This window comes from Zonotrichia leucophrys, chromosome 1A (assembly GCF_028769735.1).
Source record: "Zonotrichia leucophrys gambelii isolate GWCS_2022_RI chromosome 1A, RI_Zleu_2.0, whole genome shotgun sequence".
Taxonomy (NCBI): Eukaryota; Metazoa; Chordata; class Aves; order Passeriformes; family Passerellidae; genus Zonotrichia; species Zonotrichia leucophrys.
In genome coordinates this window covers 4,532,838-4,553,197 of record NC_088170.1, presented here as the reverse complement: position 1 = coordinate 4,553,197, position 20,360 = coordinate 4,532,838, and the positions used below count along the sequence as shown (strand labels likewise).

General features: G+C 48.6%; 2 long non-coding RNA genes across 6 annotated transcripts in view; both read left to right on the top strand.

Annotated features, from left to right (window-relative positions):
• The window catches only part of LOC135459632 (uncharacterized), a 46,350-nt gene extending 44,135 nt beyond the window's left edge, over nt 1–2,215 (top strand). For both annotated transcript variants that reach the window (XR_010443069.1, XR_010443068.1), the window contains exon 9: nt 1,810–2,215. This is a non-coding gene — a long non-coding RNA (uncharacterized LOC135459632). The remainder of the gene's footprint in view (nt 1–1,809) is intronic.
• A 6,412-nt stretch (nt 2,216–8,627) lies between these two features.
• LOC135459602 (uncharacterized) lies at nt 8,628–20,339 on the top strand. 4 transcript variants are annotated; one of them, XR_010443064.1, is made up of 4 exons: nt 8,628–8,757; nt 9,347–9,454; nt 10,327–10,379; nt 17,164–20,339. It is a non-coding gene; the product is annotated as an uncharacterized LOC135459602 (long non-coding RNA). The 4 variants fall into 4 exon arrangements; XR_010443060.1 differs by lacking the exon at nt 8,628–8,757 and adding an exon at nt 8,781–8,910; XR_010443061.1 differs by lacking the exon at nt 8,628–8,757 and adding an exon at nt 8,795–8,906.
• The last annotated feature ends 21 nt before the right edge of the window (nt 20,340–20,360 follow it).

The window sequence follows — 20,360 nt, the reverse complement described above, 5'->3', positions numbered from 1 at the left end:
GCTGCAAATGCAGACCCTGGCTCCAAGCCAGTCAGCACTAGCAGCCCTGCCAGCAAAACCTCATTCCCCCAAGCTCCTTAGGCAGGGCTGTGCTCTGCAGGGATTTGTGTTGCTCTCAGCTGTGGCAACACCTGAGCAACAGAGTTTAGAGCAAGGTGAAGGGTGCTCATCCCAGCAGGGCACACCCTGAGCAGAGCCCAGCCACTTGTGATGGTTACAGACAAGGCTCAGGGCATTTCTGGCGTGCCTAGGCTTGTTCATCCTGTTCCTCAGAGGCATTTCAGCCCAGCCCAGCACACTCCTGTCCCCTGGCACCTCCCAGCCTTACCCTGCAGGTAGTACCCTCAAAGATCATCGAGTCCAACCCAGCCCTAACACCCCAACTAAGCACCCCAGTGCCACATCCAGGCTTTGTTAAACACATCCAGGGATGGGGACTCCACCACCTCCCTGGGCAGCCATTCCAGTACTTTATCATTCTTTCAGTGAAAAACTTTTTCCTAATATCCAACCTGTATTTCCCTTGAGGCTGTGTGCTCTGGTTGTGTCAGTTCTGGAGAAAGAGCCCAGCCCCACCTGACCACAGCCACCTTTCAGGAGTTGTAGAGAGTGATTATGTTACCCCTGAGTCTCCTTTTCTCCAGGCTCACCATCTGCCTGAAATTCCCCTTTCCCATGGCCTCCTTCAGTTTGAGATTTTGTAAGTGGCACAAGGGTGCAGGAATTATTAAATTATAATTTGGGAGAGCTTCTTCCTTTCTGTTCTGCCTGACCAATATGTCCTCTGCAGACACAGGGTGACTCTTTCCTGCTGTGGTTTCACTCTGCCAGGCAAAATGACAGGCACCATCGGGGATGTGGGCATCAATCAGGGTGTCACCTGCAAGGGCTGGTTCTGTGGGGGAAGGTGAGCCTGGAGCTGGGGGTGGCAGTGGCTAAAGTGACAGAGGTGCAGGCACACAGTCCCCAAGCAAGAAGAGCAGAGCAGATCTGGGGATGGCAGCCAGGTTCAGGCACAGCCCAGTGCCTGCCAGGCCAGCCCATGGTGACGAGACAGACCCAAGGTCAGCTCAGGGGCTGAAGTCCACAGGCCAAGGGCCACGCAAACAGGGCACAGCTGATGGGGCAAGGCAGCCCAGCTGGGAGCAAGGGCAAGACCTCAGGCAGGGAGCAGCCTGACAGCCCTCACCAGGGCTTTTTACAGAGCTCTCTTGGACATCAGGCACTTGTGGGATTATCTAAGCCAGCCCTGAACCCAGGCAGTCAAACCCCCAGGGGATGATCTCAGAGCCCTGGCAGCAGCCACCATGCTGTGTGAGCCTTCTGAAGGCAGGGGGAGATGCAAGGGATGAATTTAATCTGCTGCCAATCCCCAGGCTGAGGCACCACAGCTCCTGAAATGCTGATGGAAACAGCAGTGGGCATTTTAAAGTGAAAGGTCTTTAGCAGACAACTCTCTGCCTTCTGCAGCAGTGAATTTCTCCACTTTTATAATGATTACATGGAAAGAATGTGGAAATTTGCTGTTAAGAAAGGGAGCAAATAGTGAAATTGTAAACTGCTTAAAACTAACTGTTTTAACAAAGTTGTGAAACTGAGCTGGGGACAGTGCACAGGAGGGAGCACTGTCTCAGGAATAACGTGTGTACACAGACCTTCTCAAGCTAAAACAATACTCAGACTTTCACTCTGGAGAGGGAGAACTATCAGTCAAACCAAGCTTCTAACTGACCAGTGGTTCTGGTATTTTCTGTTTGTTCACCTTGCTGTGAGTTGATCTGAACCAGATCCTGTCTGCATCTCTTTCAGGTGTTCCAAACCCACTTCTGGGAGACAGCAGGAAAGATGAAACACTCACCATCCTCACCAGTCCCTGAGGAGGAGAGGTGGCTAGCAGCCACCAGCACCCTTTCTGAACCAAGATGATGATGTATCAAGGTACAAAAGTGTGCTAGCTTCACATTTTAGCCTAAATAGCTGTAATTCCCAGCATGGGATGGGGGCCAAAGGGAATTCACTGAGGCAGTCAGGCTCCCCAGCAGCCTGGCAGCTCCTTGATCCACAATGGAAATTAATCACTGAACTCAGGGAAGCACACCTTAAATGAAAAAAAACAAACACCACCAACTTTGCTGAGGCATCACCTTAAATGGAAAAATCAAACTATGCATATCCAGCCTGTTGGAATGACACTGTAATTAAAACTTAATGAAAAGTGCCATTTATCAATGAGCTTTATTAACCTTGTCTAAAACCATTTGGACAAATTAAAACTCCTCTTGGTCTTTTCCTGCCACACTCCTGCTAAAAGCGGCGAGTCACGAAACAAATCAATAATGCTGGCCACATTGGTTCTTTGTTCAGGGCAGGAGAAAGCCTTGCTGCTGCTGCAAAGCTTCAGCTGGCATGGCTTCAGCCACGGGGCTGCTGCTCCTGGCCTCTGCCAGGGCCCCTGCTGGAAGCCCAGCAGAGATTGCCGGGGTTCTTACATGGGCACATAAAGAGCGCTCCCAGCAGCGCTGCGGGGACCAGCTGTCCCAGCCCGGGGACACTTGCAGGTTATTTGCATGAGCAGATATCAATCTATGCCCCAGAGAGCTGTGCCAAGGCCCTGCTGGCACACAGCAGGGGCTGCTGCAGGGTACTCACCCAGCACAGGGGCAGCCACACACCCTGTGTGTGCCCTCGCAGGGTGCTCCTGGCACTGCCCCTCCCGGGACCAGAACCACACAGGGCCCTGCAGCCCTGCTGGGTCCCTTTCTGCTGTTCCTCAGCTCTGTAAAGCAGAAACACTGCCAGACCCTGAGCTCTTCCCTCCCCTCAGCCAGCTGTGTCTGTCCCTCTCCAGCCCCACGACAGCTGAGCAGCTCAGCACTGTGCCACCTGCTCCCCACCTCCAGCATATCCCCTGCAAATCCCAGGCACAGCCTCCCCAGGGATGCTCAGAGCTTTACCTCTAGTGCTTCACCCTCCTCCTGCACGGCTCCAGCCCCACTCAAGCTGTGTGCAGTGACCAGGAAAGGAGTGGAAGCCTTGGAAGGAACTAAATCCACCTGGCTGAGGCAGGCTCACATGGGTTGTTTGCCTTGCTCAGGCTGCAACCCTCGTGCTTGCCCTGGGGTCCTGCTGTGCCTGGGGCTGCTCTTCTCCCCCTTCACTCCTCTGCTGTATTGGCAGCACTTGTGTGGAAACCACTGAGAGTGTAGATGTGGGGGGTAACTCCAGTGGTTCTCACACAATCAAGCAGACACCAGGCTGGGCCCTTTTTGGGTGCTGACAAACCCTTGGTCTCTGTCCCAGCCCAGGGGAATTGTGTCACTGGGCCAGCAGCTCTTCAGCACCTGCAGCTGGCACACTGCAGGGCTGTTCAAACAGGTAAAGCACTTCTAGAGAGAAAACATCCAGGAGCTTTCTCTTTGGGAGTGCCACTGCTGCAGCACAGCCAGTAAAATCAACCTCTGGGAGAAATCAGTAAGAGGAAAATTTGCCTGTCTGCTTCCCACCTAAGTAGTTAAGCTGTGGAACTCATTGCCCAAGACAATAGTTAAGGCAAAGGATTTCTTTGCACCTTTTCATAAGTGCCCAGCACAAGCCCTTACAGGGGTCAGGGCTCAGTGGACACCACCCCTCCAACCTTGCATTGCCCCAAATATGCCCCCTGTAATCCTGGTCAGGATTATAGGGAGCATGTTTGATGCTCAGCAGTTTAAACAAAATAGAAAAACTGATTTGATAAGACTAACTCTTGCTCTCCTCTAGATTTTTGTTTTTGCATCATGGGCAGGGACACAAAAATCTTCAGTAGGTGCAAGCAGGGGAACATCCCTACTGATGAAGCACTTCCCAAACGCCACTGGGAAAGGTTGAATTCAGCTTTGGCAAGCAGGGCTTGCATCACTAGCAGCCTTTGTTACTTTAATTATAGCTTTTAATATTGCCTATAAAAATGTTTGAGACCTGCTGAACTCTTTTCTGAATCCTGCTGAGACCCCTGGGCTCCATCACACATGGCAGAAGCACATTCCATAGGTAAATGTGCACAGTGTGAAAAGGGACTGCCTCCAATTGCCCTCATATGATTTCTAATGTAATTGAATATCCTGGTTTTCACACAATGAAACCCAGAGATGAGTTCCCAGTGAATATTTTTGAGCTGCTCATTCTTTCATGGAGCTTTATCAAGCTGCAACCACAATGACTTTTACCCAACTCTGTCTGGGGACTCTGCTTTTGTTTTTACGGTGGGTTCTGCTTCCTATTTGCATTTATAATTATAAATAAGCACTCTGTCTAGTGTCAAAAATAAGTTCTTGATGCTCTTACCTTTCCTGCACTTTGGGTTTGTCCAGTTCTCTTGCAATAGCAATGCCAATGTTGGAGATTGATCTGAAGTGTTAGTGAGCAAAATTTGCCATGTTGATAAGTGCTTATGAAGAGAAAAACCCCACTAAAGCCCCAGGCCTCCTGTTTAGTTTGCAGGGTTGCAGAACATAAAAATCCCTCCCTGTTTAATAAATTGAGCCAATGTAGTCCAGAGCAACTAAGAGACAGATGTGGAACCCTATGATGCCAGCACTACAGACTCCCTTTTCAAGCTAGAACAATACTTTAAAATGAACAATTCATTACTCAGATCTGTGAAAAGCAAATGAAGCTCAGCCTTTCCTAACCTTGACATTTTCCAGACTACTGGCCAAATCCATGGGTAGAACATTTCATGTTGGTAAAATAGAGGAAATAAGACAAGGACTGTTTTTCTGCTGTCAGTCATGGTTTAAAATATAATAGGATAAAAGCTTTATTTTATTTTAAGTGCTGAAGTCACCAAAGGAAGCAAATGCACATCTTGATTTTATACAGAACTTGCTCTGTAGGATGGCATTGTCTTTAAAGGTGGTTGAGCTTCCTGCTTTCTCCCTCTGTTTGAGGTGGGTTTTTTTAAAACAGTAGTTTCAAGGAATTTGTTTGCACTAATTCACTCTTCACAAACATTAAAGCCTTTCATTTATCTCTGAGATCCTCTGTCAAAGTTGTCTGGCTGTGAAGAGCATCAGTGTGTGCTTCTAACAGGAAAAAAAGGTGAGCAGTTGTCTTGTCTGTGTGTCTCTGCAGGAAATGAGCCCAAGAATTGAACTGTGGCCTGGGTCACTGTTGTGAGTTCTCTTGAGTGCAAGGCTTCTCCATTAAAGATTTTCCCCTTTCTTCTAACATGGTTTGTTAGCTTTCTAAAAGGAGACCTAAGGATGTGACTTAACCTTGCAGGAGGAAGGAAACCTCAAATTCAGGCTGTGCTCCCATTCTGAACTTAACAGCAAATCTTTGCAGAGGGTTCAGTATTCTTGCTAAATCAATACAGATTTATTTTTTTTACTGTGCATAGAAAATAGGGAAAGCCTGGCTGTGTGAGTGTCCCCTGATTTATGGAGAAGACATTTGCTTAATGACATCTTCTGGGGGTGCTGGCCCTGGCCCTGGGATTTGGGTGCCCTGGGATGGAATGTGAGGCTCCCCATGTCCCAGTCTGGCCCCAGGACCCTCCCTGACCCCTCATGGGATGGAAAAAGGTTTGGGGGGCTGGGGGTGGCAATGCCCTGGGCTGGAAGTTTTGGCCAGTTCCCAGAGGGGGGCTATGGATGATGGCAGTGAGATTTGTGCAAGGTGATCAGCAGGACAGAACTTCTCTAATGAACGATTGAACTAGGATTATTCAGCCTGGAGAAGGTGCTAGGGAGAAGTTATTGTGGCCTTTTAGTACTGAAATAGGTTTTTATAAGAAATATAAAGATAGGACACATATTTAGTGGGGTATGTTGTGATGGGACAAGCAGTACTGGTTTTAACTAAGACTAAATTTAGGCTAGGTAATAAGGACAATTTTTTCATGGTGAGGGTGGTGAAGCACTGGAACAGGTTGCACATGGAAGTTGTTGATTCCCCATCCCTGGAAACATTCAGGGTCAGGCTGGATTGGGCTCTGAGCAGTATGATGTAGCTGAAGGTCTCCCCTGTCACTGCAGGGCAGCTGGAGCTGAATAACCTTTAAAGGCCTCTCCCAACACAAACCCTTCTGTGGCTCTGTGACACACTCCCCTTCAGAGGGCTGGCTGGCCTAGAATGCCTTTCTGATATGGCTTATCTCTGCTGAATGACACCACAGAGTCACAGAGTATGAGGCACTGTGCATCTCCATTTCTAATAGAGACTAAAACTGGCCATGGTAAAGGCTTTATGGCTCTGAGTGTTCCCTGGCCTGATGCAGTCCCCAAAGACACAAACCAGAGGAGGGCTGAGTGAAAGCAAAGTGCAACAATTAGTAAGTTCATTCACCAGAAGGGCACTTGCATGTCCTATTGCAATTGCTGCTCCACTTGGGCACTGCAGACTGTTTGGGCTGCCAGGGTCTGCTCACTGGCTTAGCTTAACATCCTCTTTGCTGTGTGTTTTGTCCCTGTCCCCCCCAGTTCTGCCTGATACCTGACATTTTCTGCCAAGCAGTGTTAGTGCATTAGCCACTTTTCAAATGATTGCTTCCCCATCGGGCAGGGTCTTTTCAGACAGGAGACCACGAGCCTCTCAGCTCCAAAGAGATTTTTCCCCTCTCCAGTTAGTGGTATTCCCTGAGCCCTGCTGATGAAAGACACAGATGTGTCTGCAGAGGAGGAGCTCTCAGTGCCTGCCTCATTCCCCAGAGCCCTCTTCAGCCAGTTTGATGTCTAAGTGGAAGGGAAGAAAACAAGCTGACAGTGGGGTTACCACCCAGATGATTTTCTGAATTGATTAGCTGCTTTTTCACAGGTCTCAGAGCCACACAAACAGCCACCTCCTTGGATCTCCCCAGCTAAGTAATGACCTGGGCTTGGAGAGCCCTAGAGAAAGACCAGCCATAATGATGTGCTGCTTCCTGTGAAGGAAACAAAGAAAAAGCCAGGGGAAAACAACATGAGGGGAACTAAATAACAGCTAGAAAGAGGCAAGGGAAATGCAGCTTGCAAGAGTGAGGTGGAAAAGAAACACCTTTCAGCAGCAGCAGCTGAAATTTGTAGGTGAAGGAAAAGACAGCTCAGACCACAACTTTCTGAGGTCAAGCCTGTGAGCACAGTGCAGGCTCCTCAGCAGCTGAAGGCCATCTTTGGGTGTGCTATGATAGAGGTGATGTTGTAATAAACCCAGATCCCTTCGAGCTGTCACCTTCTGGCCAGCCCACTGCCACACGTGGGACAGCCAGAGCAGCCTTAGAGCTCTGGCCATTGCCTCCCTGACCAGCATCACCCCCTGATCTGCACCCCAAACTTTCCCTGACCAGCATCACCTTCTGCACCCCAAACCTTCCCTGACCAGCATCACCCCCTGCCCTGCGCCCCAAACCTTCCCTGACCAGCATCACCCCCTAATCTGCATCCCAAACCTTCCCTGACCAGCATCACCCCTGACCTGCACCCCAAACCTTCCCTGACCAGCATCACCCCCTAATCTGCATCCCAAACCTTCCCTGACCACCATCACCCCCTGATCTGCACCCCAAACCTTCCCTGACCAGCATCACCCCTGCCCTGCACCCCAACCCTTCCCTGGCAGGCGATTTCAGCCCCGCTGGGCACAGTCCATGCTGCAGAGCCTCCCACCAGCGCTGCCCTCCATTCCCAATCTCTGCCCTGCTGTTACTGGGTGGGAACAGCAGGCAGCAGCGCTGGCTCTCGGTTGTCAGTCTGTCTGTCTGTTAGTCTGTCCGTGGTCTTGAGCCCCAATGACAAAACCCTCTGGGATGTGCAAACGGGAGTGGCCAGGGCAGGAGTTCCCGGCCCAGCAGCTGTAATTGCTCCGGTTCTCCCAACATTCCTGCTGGGGAAGGCTCTCCTTCAGCACCCTCGGGCAGCACCGCTGAGGGGAAGATGCATCGCGGGTGAAGCCCCTGCAGAGCACTTTGGGGTCCGTAAGTGTCCCACAGAATGGCCCTGGGCTGTGCCACACTCTGCTGAGGTGGCTGAGTTGTGCGAGTGGGGAGGCTTGGGCTGGCCTTTGAAGGATTTAGATCACACATTGAAAATCTGTCTTTGAATGGGAGCAAATGGTCCAGCCTTGCTTATCTTTTACTCCTGCCTCCTTCTCGTACCGCGGAGTAATGCAGATTAGAAGATGCTGTGGAGCCTCCTCCCTCTGCTCTTTCCCATCTGTGCTGTGCTATCCTGACAGAGGTTTTTAACTTGACCACAAGGAAGAAAAAAACCAAACCAAACAAACAAACAAAAAACACATGAAACATAAAACAAAACAAAAAAACACCAAAAAACAAAACAAACAAACAAACAAAAAAAAACCCACACAACCCCCCCCCAAAAAACCAAACCCAAAAAAAAAAAAAAACCCAAAAACAAAAACCCCAAAATGAACAACAAAAAACCCCTCAAAAAACCAAACCAAAAACAAACAAACAAAAAAATAAAACCAAAAACCAAAGCTAGGTATAAACCCCACAGCCCCTATATTTCCTCTGCAAGTGCCCCAGCCCAGAACTGCAGCCTGCTGCTCTCAGTGCCTCTAATTAGCTAAGCAAGGCAGGCATTCATTATTCCCACCTGGGTCACTCTGCAGCTGGGAAAGGGAGCCTTAAGCCCCACATGGCTCCAGAATAAATAGGTGAGAGGTGGATCTGTGCCCTGTGCCAGCCCCTGCTGGCAGCCTGGCCATGGGTGCCTCTGGGTGGTGGTGCTGGCAGGGATGGGTGGATGTGCTGGCTCTGCTCCTCTGCAGAGATTGGAGGTGCTATCAGCTCAGATTTGGAGAGGCACTCTGGGAGGGGCAGATATTTGTCCCAGCACTGCAGTTTTAGCTGTTCTGGTGCTGTGAGTGCCTTGCTGGTGTGGCTCTGAGGGCAGATCTCTGTGGGGAGACAGGGAGCCTCTGGCACGGTGGGTATGGCTGCAGTGATGGAGTTTGGCTTGACACTGATCTGCTGTTTCATAGCCATAGCTTCAGAAACAGCTAAGCAAATCCATCTGCCAGCTTAATTTTAAAAATTAGATGTGTTTTTTTTGGCTAAAGTTATGGTATAAGGCATAAGTGAACACCAGAACTATTCCCTGTGCTATCACACAACTATTTCTGTCCTTCTAAATCAAGTTTTTCTCAGATCAGCTGTTTTTTTCAGCTGTGGTTGTGCATCAAACCCCAGTGTAGAGCCCAAGGTGATGGATAAAACACATACATGTGGGACAAATCAGTCTCAGGCAGTTTGTAGACTTTAAGTAAAGGCACTTACAGGCTGGATTCACCCACAATGGGAAGGTGGAGTGAGTTTTAGAATAGAAATAAGTGTTTGGTTCCTTGTTAAGTTCATTATTATTTTCAGGAAATTGGTGCTAAACCATAAAAGGCACCTCCCTAGGAAAGGACAAGAGAAGGATGGGAGTCTCTGCTCTGCCTGGAGACAGGAGCTGGGGAAGAACACTGAGCACTGGTGAGTCCTCAAAAGCAAATCTGCCTCTGTCCTTCCCCTCTGTTACAAACAAACAGCACAGCCAACAGCAGGAAAAGGATGGGGAGCACCCAAAATACTTCTTGACTCTGACCAAATCTTGGGACTGCAGAGTTCTGCCTTCCTCTGTGTCCCCACTCCAGAGGTGGGAGGAAATTTGGAGCTGAGAAAGCCAGTGGTGGAGGCTAACATGAAGGACACCCCTGTCAGAACTGGGATTTTGAGGCAGAATGATCGCTGATACTAACAGCACTAAAAAAACCCCAAAGGATACTATATTTGCCAGCTCTTTCCCTCCTGTATTTTTTTTTTCTCAGCTGGATCAAAGGAATTAGTTTGGCTGGTTTCTCTTTTATTTCAAGTCATCTTTGCTTTTCTTTCTGTTTGTTAATCTTCCCCAGAATGGTCTTCAAAGTTGGGGTTGGAAAGGCTGCAGGGGAATTTTGGTTGTCTGGTTGGTTTATAATTAATATCACTGTTGTAATGGTATCTGAATGTTTTGCTCAATGAATTTTTGCTTGGCTTTGCTTTCAACTGGATTTCTATGATGCTGCTTCAGACAAGTGGTAGCCCTCTCTCATGGAAAAGGAAAATCAGTTGAACAAAGTATTTGCTTTGGAAAGATGAGGGTGGAGCTGTGATGGCTGTTCAGAGATTCTGAATTAGAAAGAGAACTGATAAATCCTGCACCATGAATCTCCCACCCGAGGTGGGTGAGAGAGCACTTCTCTACCACATCCCTCAGTGTGCACAAACACTACTAAGGAGATTTTAACCACCAGGACTGGCTAAAATCTATGTACAACATTGCCTCTGAGAAGATCTCTGAAAACTCCACCCCCTTCCCTCCCCAGATGCACATTTTATCTGTGGAAACTGCACTCTCCCCCCATGGAGTCTAGGTAAGGTAAGGTTGCACTTTCTGTGTCCCTGGTAGGAGCACAAACACTTGCTGGGGGTTTGTGGTGACAAGAGGTGGTGGCAGGATTTGCTGTTTGCCTGATGTGCTGGCTCTCTGATTTGAGTTTCTTAGCCCCCTCAGGCTCAGCTGTGGCTCACTGCCAGGATTTGATCATATTTTCAGGACAGGATAAATTATGCTTTATTGCTTCATGTAACAGACCAGTATCATTTAGGATGGAAAAGACTTTTATGGTCATCAAGCCCAAGCATTACCCAGCACTGCCAAGCCATGTCCCCAGTGCCACATCTACATGTCTTAAATATCTCCAGTGCTGGTGACACAGCCACTTCCCTGGGCAGCCTGTTCCATGTTTGACAACCCTTTTGGTGAAGAAATTTTTCCTGATATCCAATCTAAACCTCTTGAGGTACGACTTGAAGCCATTTCCTCTTGTTATATCATTTGTTGCTTGGAAAAAGAGACCAACACTCACCTTGCTACAGCTTCCTTTCTGGTAGTTGTGGAGGGTGATAAGGTCCCCACTGAGGCTCCTTTTCTCCAGGCTGAATCTCCTGGAGATTCCTCATAAGGCCCCTCTTTGGGGGAGGGAGGGGATGTGCCCTGTAATTTAGTGACCATTCATTCTAAATGAGAAGGTTAATAGCTTGGCCACTTCATATTTTAACCCTAAGCTTTCCCCCTCTCTAATTGTAAAGCATAATAGGTTTTATTTCCATATGACTGTTCCCCATGGGGCTCTGTCTGGATGTATAAATCAAAGCCTTCCTGCCACATTTTGGGGCTTGGGGGCAGGTTCTGCCCTCAGGACAGCATGAAGTGGGGTCACCCAGCTGCCAGCAAAGTCACCCCGTTTTTCCTGCACTGCTGGGAGCAGGCGAGGCAGAGATGGCCACTCAGATAAATAACTGCAGCATGGTTGGGTGCTGAGGACTTTGCAAATGGGATTGCTGCTCTGGGTGATTAACTTGGGGTGTTTCTGGTGCCATGTCTAGTGGGGCAGGCAGTGTCCTGGGGGCTGGGGCACACACACAGAGCTGCTGGCATTCCTCCCTCTCCTCCCAGCAGGAAAATGAGGCTTAGGCATGAGGGTGAACCAGGAAGGCTGGGTGTGGGAAAGCCAAACCTCCAAAGCTGTGAAGTGCAGAAGGAGGAATAAATCAGCTGGCCCTTCTCCTGCCAATTTCTCCTTTCTCCATTGCCTGTTTGCTTGTATTTTCACTGGGCCACAGGTTTGAAACAAGCCAGTGCTTCCACAGGGGCAGCCGTTCCACCACAGGCAGGTGGTTTGCAGCAGGATCCTCATCTTGAACTCAGGGAAAAGCAGAAGTGCACTGGCAGAGCTCTCTGGGGAGCTGGGAACAGGAACCTAGAGGTTCTTCTGGCCAAGGCTGTGATGTGTTTATCAGATCTCTGCTCAGGAGCCTGCAGCATCCTTCCTGCCTAACTGTAGTGATATCCTGCTAGCATGGGAACCTCTGGAGCTGAGCCTCAGGTGCTGGGTGAGAGCTGCTGAAAGTGGAGGAATCAATGGATGACAGGGTCACTAACAGTGCAAGCAGGTCTCTTCTTTCCACTTTTGCACTGCTGGTTTAAACTGGGCTGGTGACAGAGAGAGCTGAGCAGCCTCTGTCACTGTGTGGCTGCATCCAGCCCTGGGGAGGCTCTGAGCTGATTTTCTGAGCTGAGCACCAGGCTGAGGTACAGGGGTGCTTTTCTGGTGCCTTGGAGGATGAAAGTGATACCTGCAAAGTGTAAAGCCATTTCCCAGCCCCTGGGGAAATGCAGTGGGAGGAGCAGCCCCTGCCTGCAGTAGCTGGAGAGGCTGGGGTGAGAAGGGGTGCAGGCAGCCCCCTGTCCCACTTTCAACATCCCAGGTCTTTTCTAGCAGCCCCTAGGTTCAAGACTGTGCTCCTGTGGGCATTCAGGCTCTCTTCACCCAAGACAGAAAAAGCTGAGTATCTCAAAACTCCCCAGTTACAAGCAGGACTTCTCTGGGAAAGGTCTGGACATGACTCACTGGGTTAGTCACTAGCTCTTTTATTTTGAGGCTGGGCACCTAAAATCCCTTCAGCCCATGAATCTGCCAGCCATCCCCCATTTTCAGCTGCCTACAGTCACTTTCCTCCAAGTGACTTGACAGGTTTTGAAAGTCTTTGATGGACCTTGTTCTCTTTCCCTGACACTGGAACCAACAATGTGTCTAAACCAGTTTAAATTATGTTTTTCCTGGATTAATTTATTTACACATACCAAATTTAGTAAACCAGTAATAGTGCAGCTTAACTGTTTCAAGAGCAACTACATTAGGAATCTGGAAAGAAATAATTTTTGTTTTATGTCAGGGAGATTTTTCTACAGGTAAGGCAGACCTCACAGTAAAGCCGATACTGGGAATATCAACTCCCTGCCCTTGGTATTTACAGAGAAACTGGATTAAGTCACTCCACCTCATGTAGAATAATAATGTTTAGCATGTAAGCAGCATTTTACAATTTCACAGCAATAAACACAGATACCATGGTAATGAGAACTGACAAGGCACTAGTATTAACTAATTAAGCCTTGCAACTCCCCTGAGGTATCTAAATATGACCATTCCTATTTTATAGAGGAGGAAAATACACCTGAATTGATTTACTCAGTCACAGAGCAATTCAGTGAAAGAGCTGGGACCATGACTCAGTCCTGCTAATGTTTGGATGGCTGCTCAGCCCTCTGTGAGGCTCTGCCTTATTTCCAGACCTGTGCACCAGCACAGCCTGGTATCCCATCCTTAGCAAGATTTAGAGATCAATCACTTTCAATTTCTGCTGACTGCTGTGGAAGGAATGGGATTTGAATGCCTCTCTAGCCAAATGCAGCAGCAAAGTGTGGAGGTATTGGTGATGTTGGAAATGGATGTGCTGAAGCCACAAGTTAGCACTGGAGAGCTGCACTGCCCACAGAAGCAGCACAGCAGGAAAAGCAACTGGCAGTGGGTGTCAAATGGAGCTTTGGAAAGGCTGTGTTGGCTGAAACCACCATGGGCTTTGCCTTTCCAACCCCACCGCAGCTCAGGAATTGGTGTGCACACAATTCTAGTCTGTATGGGCTCAGTGGTTCACACCAACACTGCATCTGGCCCAGAAACCTCGGTGGTAGCACAGCCCTGGCACCAGCACTGAGCAGGAGCCCCTTTCCTCTGTGCTTCTCACAGTGTGTGAGATCAGCAGCTTTACACAAGAGCTGCAGCTTTCCCTCACATCACCTCTTCAGGTCCAGGCTACAAAATCTGGTTACCACAAAGAGACTCTCAGCCACTCTGCCAGCTCTGCTCACACACCACCAATCCCCATCTAGGAAGGTGTTGAACAGAGACCTGAGTTTTCATGGCTTGTAAGCAAAATGGAATTTTAACTCCCGTCCAGGAACATCATCTATCTCTGCTGGAGTGACTGATGAGGATGGTGCTGTGCATGGAGCACTGCCCTGCTGTGCAGCACCCTCAGCATCTGTCTGGGGCTGTTCTCTCTGCCTGTGAGTGCCTCACTCCTCAGCACAGAGTGCTGCACCTGGGCCAGAGGAGCTCAGGCTGTGGTGAGTCCCAGGGAGCCCTCCCTGCTGTTCAAGGCAGGCTGCAGGAGCCAATCCTGGAGCACACTGCACACATATCAGCACTGCTCACTGCTGCTCTGGAAACAATTAAGCATCTCCTTGTTTATGCCCAAATGCTGCTGCCTGCCTGTGGAGTAGCTGTGGACAGCAGGAGCAGGGAGAGCAAACCTGGGGAGGCACTGAAGTGTTGGGGTTTGTGTGTGTCTCCTCTCTGCTTCCCAGTGAGGTTTCCAGGGCAGATCACTGCTCCCCACCTTGTTCTGTGGCTGTTCCAGCCAGCCTGTGTCTGACTCATCTCCCTGCCAGATGTACCCAGCAGCAGCTGTGAGCATGGATGACCACAAACAAGCCCCCAGCAGCAGCAGGCCCCTCTCTGCTGCTCTTTGGGGAAAGATCCACATTCCCTGCCTTCAAATCCACTGCCACAAATTCTCATTTGCCTGTTGATTGCTCTCTAGGGGACAAAACATCAAGTTACAACCTGTGGTTTTCAGCCCCAATGGGTTAGGAGCAGAAAATCTGTTGAGACCTAAGGCTTAGATCTGTTGGTTTGATATGTAGCTCAGTAAAGCACACAGGAGAGGAGCTGTGATGGAGGGTGCTTTGCCACATCAGTGCTAGCCAAATTCCCAGGAGGGAGATGCTGTTCAAGGAAGAGAGTCCATGCAAGCTAAAGAGGCCCAATGTTGCTAATTTTCTGCCTAAACCAATGGTGGTGTGTGCAACTGCTGCTTTGCTTCATGGAAAGTGTGGCTCCACTTCAGTAATGTGAAATTACTTCTCCTTTCCAGTGGTTTGTTCAGCTGAAAATAGTGTTGTGGAGTAAATATCTGGGGTGTTGCAAAGAGAATCCATCAGATTCTTAGATGCTAGGTCAGGTTCTCAGAGTGGCTGATTTGACATTGGACAGATGGAATGTGTACATCCAGGAGACAAAAGAAGCAGATCTTTCACAAGTGTCCACAACAGAACAGCTGGGTCTGTGCCTGAGGAGCTGGAGAGTGCATTCCAGCCAAGCAGCAGGTTCTTCAGCAGAACCTCAAACCCACACTGCTCAGGATTCCAGCAGGCTGCTGGAATCATGGAAAACCTTCTGGTGGCTCAAAGCTGGAGAGAAGTGTCTGTGTCCCAGCTAAAGCTGCAGCCCTGTTGGTGGTAGCTGAATTGTATTGATACCACACATCCAGCCTCAGCAACAGACCTGTGCAAGCTGGTTCACTGCACCACAATGCCCAATGGCACTTTTCTCTTGTTCTGCTTCTGTTTCCAATTCCTATCTCCCACGCTTTCCAGCACTGCCCCTGTTCTCTCTCATGCCTCCATTTCACAGCTGTTGTCTGTGCCCACCCATCTCTTTTCTATTCTCTGCCTTAACAACTGGCTCTCCTTTTTATTGACTCCCTCATCTTTTCTCTTGATAACTTCCAACTTCACATTTTTAGGCTGTTGAGACTGCACATTTTCTACCTTCCTCATCTCACCTTCTCATGCAGCCCTGCAGCATCCCACTCACCAGCAGACCTTGCCTTCACTGTGCATTTCTTGCTTTATTCAGCTTATCTCTCCCTGAATGCATCTCTCAGACATTCCCCACTCGCTCTCTCTCCCTCACAGCTTCTTCCACTCCACAAGTGTTTGTGACTGCAGACTTTTCCTTATTCCCTGCTAATTAGTATTAGTACTTACTTCCCCCTCTCAGAGAATTTACCAGTTTCTCTCATCCCTTGTGTCTCTCCCATCCTACACAATCTCTTGACTGCAACCCTGTCCTCTATTTCAAATCTGTTTTGCTCTCTTTCAACCACTCCTCTTGGCTTTCATGCCTCTTATGTCAGCCCCTTGTGTGCCACTGCTTTCCCTACTTCTTAGGAGATCAGAACTAGTGGCTCAAAAGAAGTAATTATCAAAATTATGCAACATAGCTTTTTTTTTTTTCCTCTTGACTCTCCTGGTTTAGTTAAAAGAAGCAAAATTTCTCATCTGCTTCCACACCTCTTCTGTGATCCCTCTGGCTGCCTCCATGACTCCAGCTCTACCACTACCCAGAAAAATCTGTGTCTTCTTTTTCACTGCCTCGGTTTCCTTGATTTGTTGTTTGAGAAGGAAAAGCAGATCCAGGGGTGAAAGCCAGACCTCCCAGTGCTAAATACTCCAGCCTCTGCTCTGTTCAGGAACACTTTTTCACTGTGCTATGTAAACCAAAACCTCTTTGCTCAGGAGGCATTGAAAAGGGAACAAGGGACTTGAAGATGGATCAAAATATGAAGAATCCTAGAAGGTAGAAGTAGCTTGGGGTGAAAGTAGGTGGCTAAATCACATTTGTCTTCTACTTCATAACTCAGCAAAAACAAGCAAAGGCAGTGAGAGTTGCTGGTGTTAGATTGTTGAGGGAGGTCTACATGAGGAAGGAGGCAGTAAAATTCAGACAGGCTAGAAAATGGAGATGAAGCTCTTCACAGCCAGAAATGCAAAAGTTCTGTTTTGAAAGAACAGAAATGTTAGGCTTTATTGTTAAATCATTTCTCCTGAATCAGGAAAACTTGAACTTCCCAGAGCCAAGTCCTTCTGAGAATGTGCTGCCAGTAAGAACAGAATCTGAGGTTTGGTGGGTCTTTTCTGCAAGTTTTTCTTCCTTTTGATTCCTTACAAGGGAAGACTGCAGTTCCTCCTGAACCTGGTTTATAGGAACACAGTCCACTGGGCTTTAGCTTAAAGCCAGCTGGTGGAAATGCAAGGAAGTTAAGAGTTCTTTTAAAAGAGATCTTTATTAATGATAATATCACCTCAGCTGGTGAGGAACTGACCTGTGCCTGTCAGAAATCCATTATCTTTCAGAGGCAGGCTACAAGGGATCTACCTGTCATCAGCTGAGCATTACATGTAAGCTTTAGATCAGTGTTTCTGGAGAAAGAGGAAAACACTCCTCCCTTCTTTTTTGTTTCTAGGTTAAATGATTTATCATACAGGAATGGGGACATGCAGTCCCTGCAACTCTACAACCTTTTTAAAATTTGCTTTTGGCACTTGGAATTTGGTTTTGGTTTTTTTGGGGTTTTTTGGTTTTTTTTGTGGGGTTGTTTTTTTTTTTTTTTTTGTTTTGTTTTGTTTGTTTGTTTTTTTTTTTTGTTTTTCTTTTTGTTTTTTTTTTTTTTTTTTTTTTTTTTCCCTCCAGAAAGCGAGCTCCCAAATCCAGAGATGACCTGGAACAATGAAAACAAGAGACTGATTTGGTCCATCAGCCTCAGTGTGGCTCTACATGGCACAAGGACTCAACCTTCAGCCAGTTTGGGAAGAAAGGATGAGAAAAAGCACAGAAGACGGGAGGAGGGTAAGTCTGGAAAGTAGAGAGCTGCCAGGACTGGATATTGAGCTAAAAAATCAGTGGTAGGGGAAGTGTTACCAGCAGCCTAGGCAAAAAAAAAATTATCAGAGGAAGAATACAGAATACTTGGAAGGACACTGGCCAAAGCAGGCTTTGGTTTTGTTAGTTATGGACAGGAAACTCACAACCAAAGGTGGCTTGGAAGAGAAGGAGCACATGGATCAAAGAAGAGGAAATGCCACAGTGTATTCACCAAGGCTCTGCCTGCTGCTGAATAGCAGAGGGAGAGCAGAGCTTTTTGTGCTTGAATAAGAAGTTTAAAGAAGTCTTTCAAGAACAGTGTAAGAATCTAGAAAAAGGAAACAACCTGAAGTGATTGTGGGCAGCCCCTAGCATCCTGGAATAAAAAGAACAATACAAAAGAAAACACAGCCCAACAGAAATAATGGGGACGATAGAGGGAGCCAAATTAATTCAAAAAAACATTAGGCAAAATTGGTACCGTAGCTCTTCTGACAAAAAGAGAGATTAGGAGTCTTCATTTAAAGTTCACAAAGCTCTTAGCAGGGCAGAGAGTGGGGATACTACAAAGCTGTTTGACCCAGTGTCAAGAACAAGCAAAGATGCAGCAGTGAGATAAGCCACAGCTGGACATGGCAGGAATTCAGGAAGGAATGTCAGCACAGAGCAAGAGAGAACTGCAACATAAACTCCCCTTACATGGCCAGGGCACCAAAAGTTAGCTCCATGGAAGAGCTGGGCATTAGTAGAATTCTGTAACTAGCCCAGAGGACACTGTGCCTGAGGATTTGTCACCTCTGGTTGTTTCACACAGAACTGCTGGTGTTTTACAGTGATCCTGCATGCTGACAGAGTGCCCTGAGCTGGCCTGCCCTCTCCTCTCACAGCTACTGCAGGGAGCTGCAGCTGGCTCAATCCAGTGCAGGCAGACACAATACACAAGAGATCACATTCTGTCTTGCTCAAGACCAAGTCTTGCAGTCATTGTGCCTTGAAACACAGGCAGGGTTTCAGTGTAGCATGTTGGTCTCCTTCAAACAATAAATGAACCAAGTCAAAAGCTTTTAGGGAAAACAGATGCAAAGGCTGAACTTAGAAAGATAACTAATAAACCACTTAAAAAATAGAGTGCATTTTGGCAAAAACCTTGGTGAGGAAGGCATAGGAAATCTATTTTCTGTGTGAAATTTACAGCGAAAGAAAGCAAGGTCTGTGTGTGAACAAAAATCAGGTGTCTGATGACGCCTCCTGTGCCATCCTCTCAGCCATGCCATTTCTCAAGTGACTCTCCCAGGCCCCCAAAGAGCACAGCAGTTGCCACACCAGATGAGCCTGGTAGCCTTCCTAATCCAGTCTTCTCACTCCAACAGTTGCTACCCTCTGATACTTCAAAGAAAGGTGCAAGAAACTCCATAGTGGACAATTATAGAATAACCCGCCCACAAGGGAAGTTTTTCCCTAATCCCTCGCCATCAGTTAGTGGTTATATTGTGCCTTGAAGCCTGACAGTTTATATCCCTTCTAAAATTTATTTATATCCTGTCTAATGTGACCATGAATGTTCTTGGTATCCATATAAATGTCTAATCCTTTTCTGAATCCTGCTAATCTCCTGGCCTCAATGAAACCTCATGGTAACAAATGCCATGTGTTAATTACACATGGTACAAATATTTCCTTGCACCATTTTAAATTTGCTTCCTTCCAATTTCACTGGGTATCCCTTGATCCTGCAATAGGAAAAAGGGCAATGAAATTAGAGCTTGTTCATTCTTGCTGAGCCACGCTGCTGCTCCTTGATTTGTTTCTTCTCTAAACCAGCTTGTTCCCATCCTCAGCCAGTTTTCCCTGGTCAGGCTGTTAGGCAGTGGCCTGAGACACAGCACAGAGCTTATACCTTCACCTTATTCTCTGTTGATATGTTCATTTTGAGTGGAAAAAGAGAGAGGAAACCCTGGAGATCTCAAAAGTGCATGCTGAAATCAGACTGCTTTGTCAGCAGGTGTTAGGGTGGCACTGAGGGATGCCACCAGCCTTTCCCTGCAAGTCAGAGACGGAGGCAATGTGTGAACCTGAGTCTGCAGCCTGAACCCTTGGAGCTTCAGGCTGCTCCTGGAAGGGGATATCCCCCTCCCACTGCAACTCAGTCATTTCACTGCTTCCTCACATCCTCGCCAGTTAAGACCAGGCTGTGGGATTAGTGCAGTTCTGAAGGAGTTGCCCTCATCCACAGCCTAACCCTGCTCTGCTGTGACCGTGGTTGAACTCCAGTTTCACGCTGGTGTCACTGGAGCTAAGCCTAACTGAGGCAGAGCTGTGCACGGTGATCCTTGGCAGCTGTTTTGAAGCTGGGCTGCGGTGCCCACAGAGAGCTCGTCAGGTGCTGCAGTGACAGCACACGAGGTCACAGCTGCTCGCGGTTCCACTGGAGCTGTGTCCCGTTAACGCAGCTCCACAGGCAGTAATTCATCCCTGTTTGTCGCGGAACGTTTTCTCGCAATACAATTCAAAATAGGGCAGCGTTGCTCTTCATTTCCGAGCCGGGAGGAACGGGGGCACCGGGAGTGTGGGTGACACGCAGAGCTGTCCCCGGGCACCGGAGCGCGTCCGGCTCCTCGTGGCAGCCGCATGCGGCCAACAAGAAGCGCTGCTTGGGCTCCCTCACTCAGAGGCACGAAGTGGGAGCAGAAACCCTGGGGGATTCGCAGGGGTTCGCTGCACCAGGAGCCATCCCCGGCAGCTCCCGGTGCCAGCCAAGGGATCGGGATCAGCACCAGGACCGGGACCGGCGGAGCCGCCGCGTGTGGGAGCGCCCCGCCCACAGCCATAGCCCCGCCCCAGATGGGCGTGTCCGGGCGGGCGCCGGGGGCCTGTTGTTGTGATGAGCGCTGGCCCCGCCCGCTCCTCGTGCACGGCCGCGCGCCGCCCCTCCCTCACGCCTTTTGTCCCCGCCCCGCCGGGCCCACCATGCCCCGCCCCCCGCCCGATCGCGCCTTCCCATTGGTGCTCCCTCCTCCGGGACCCGC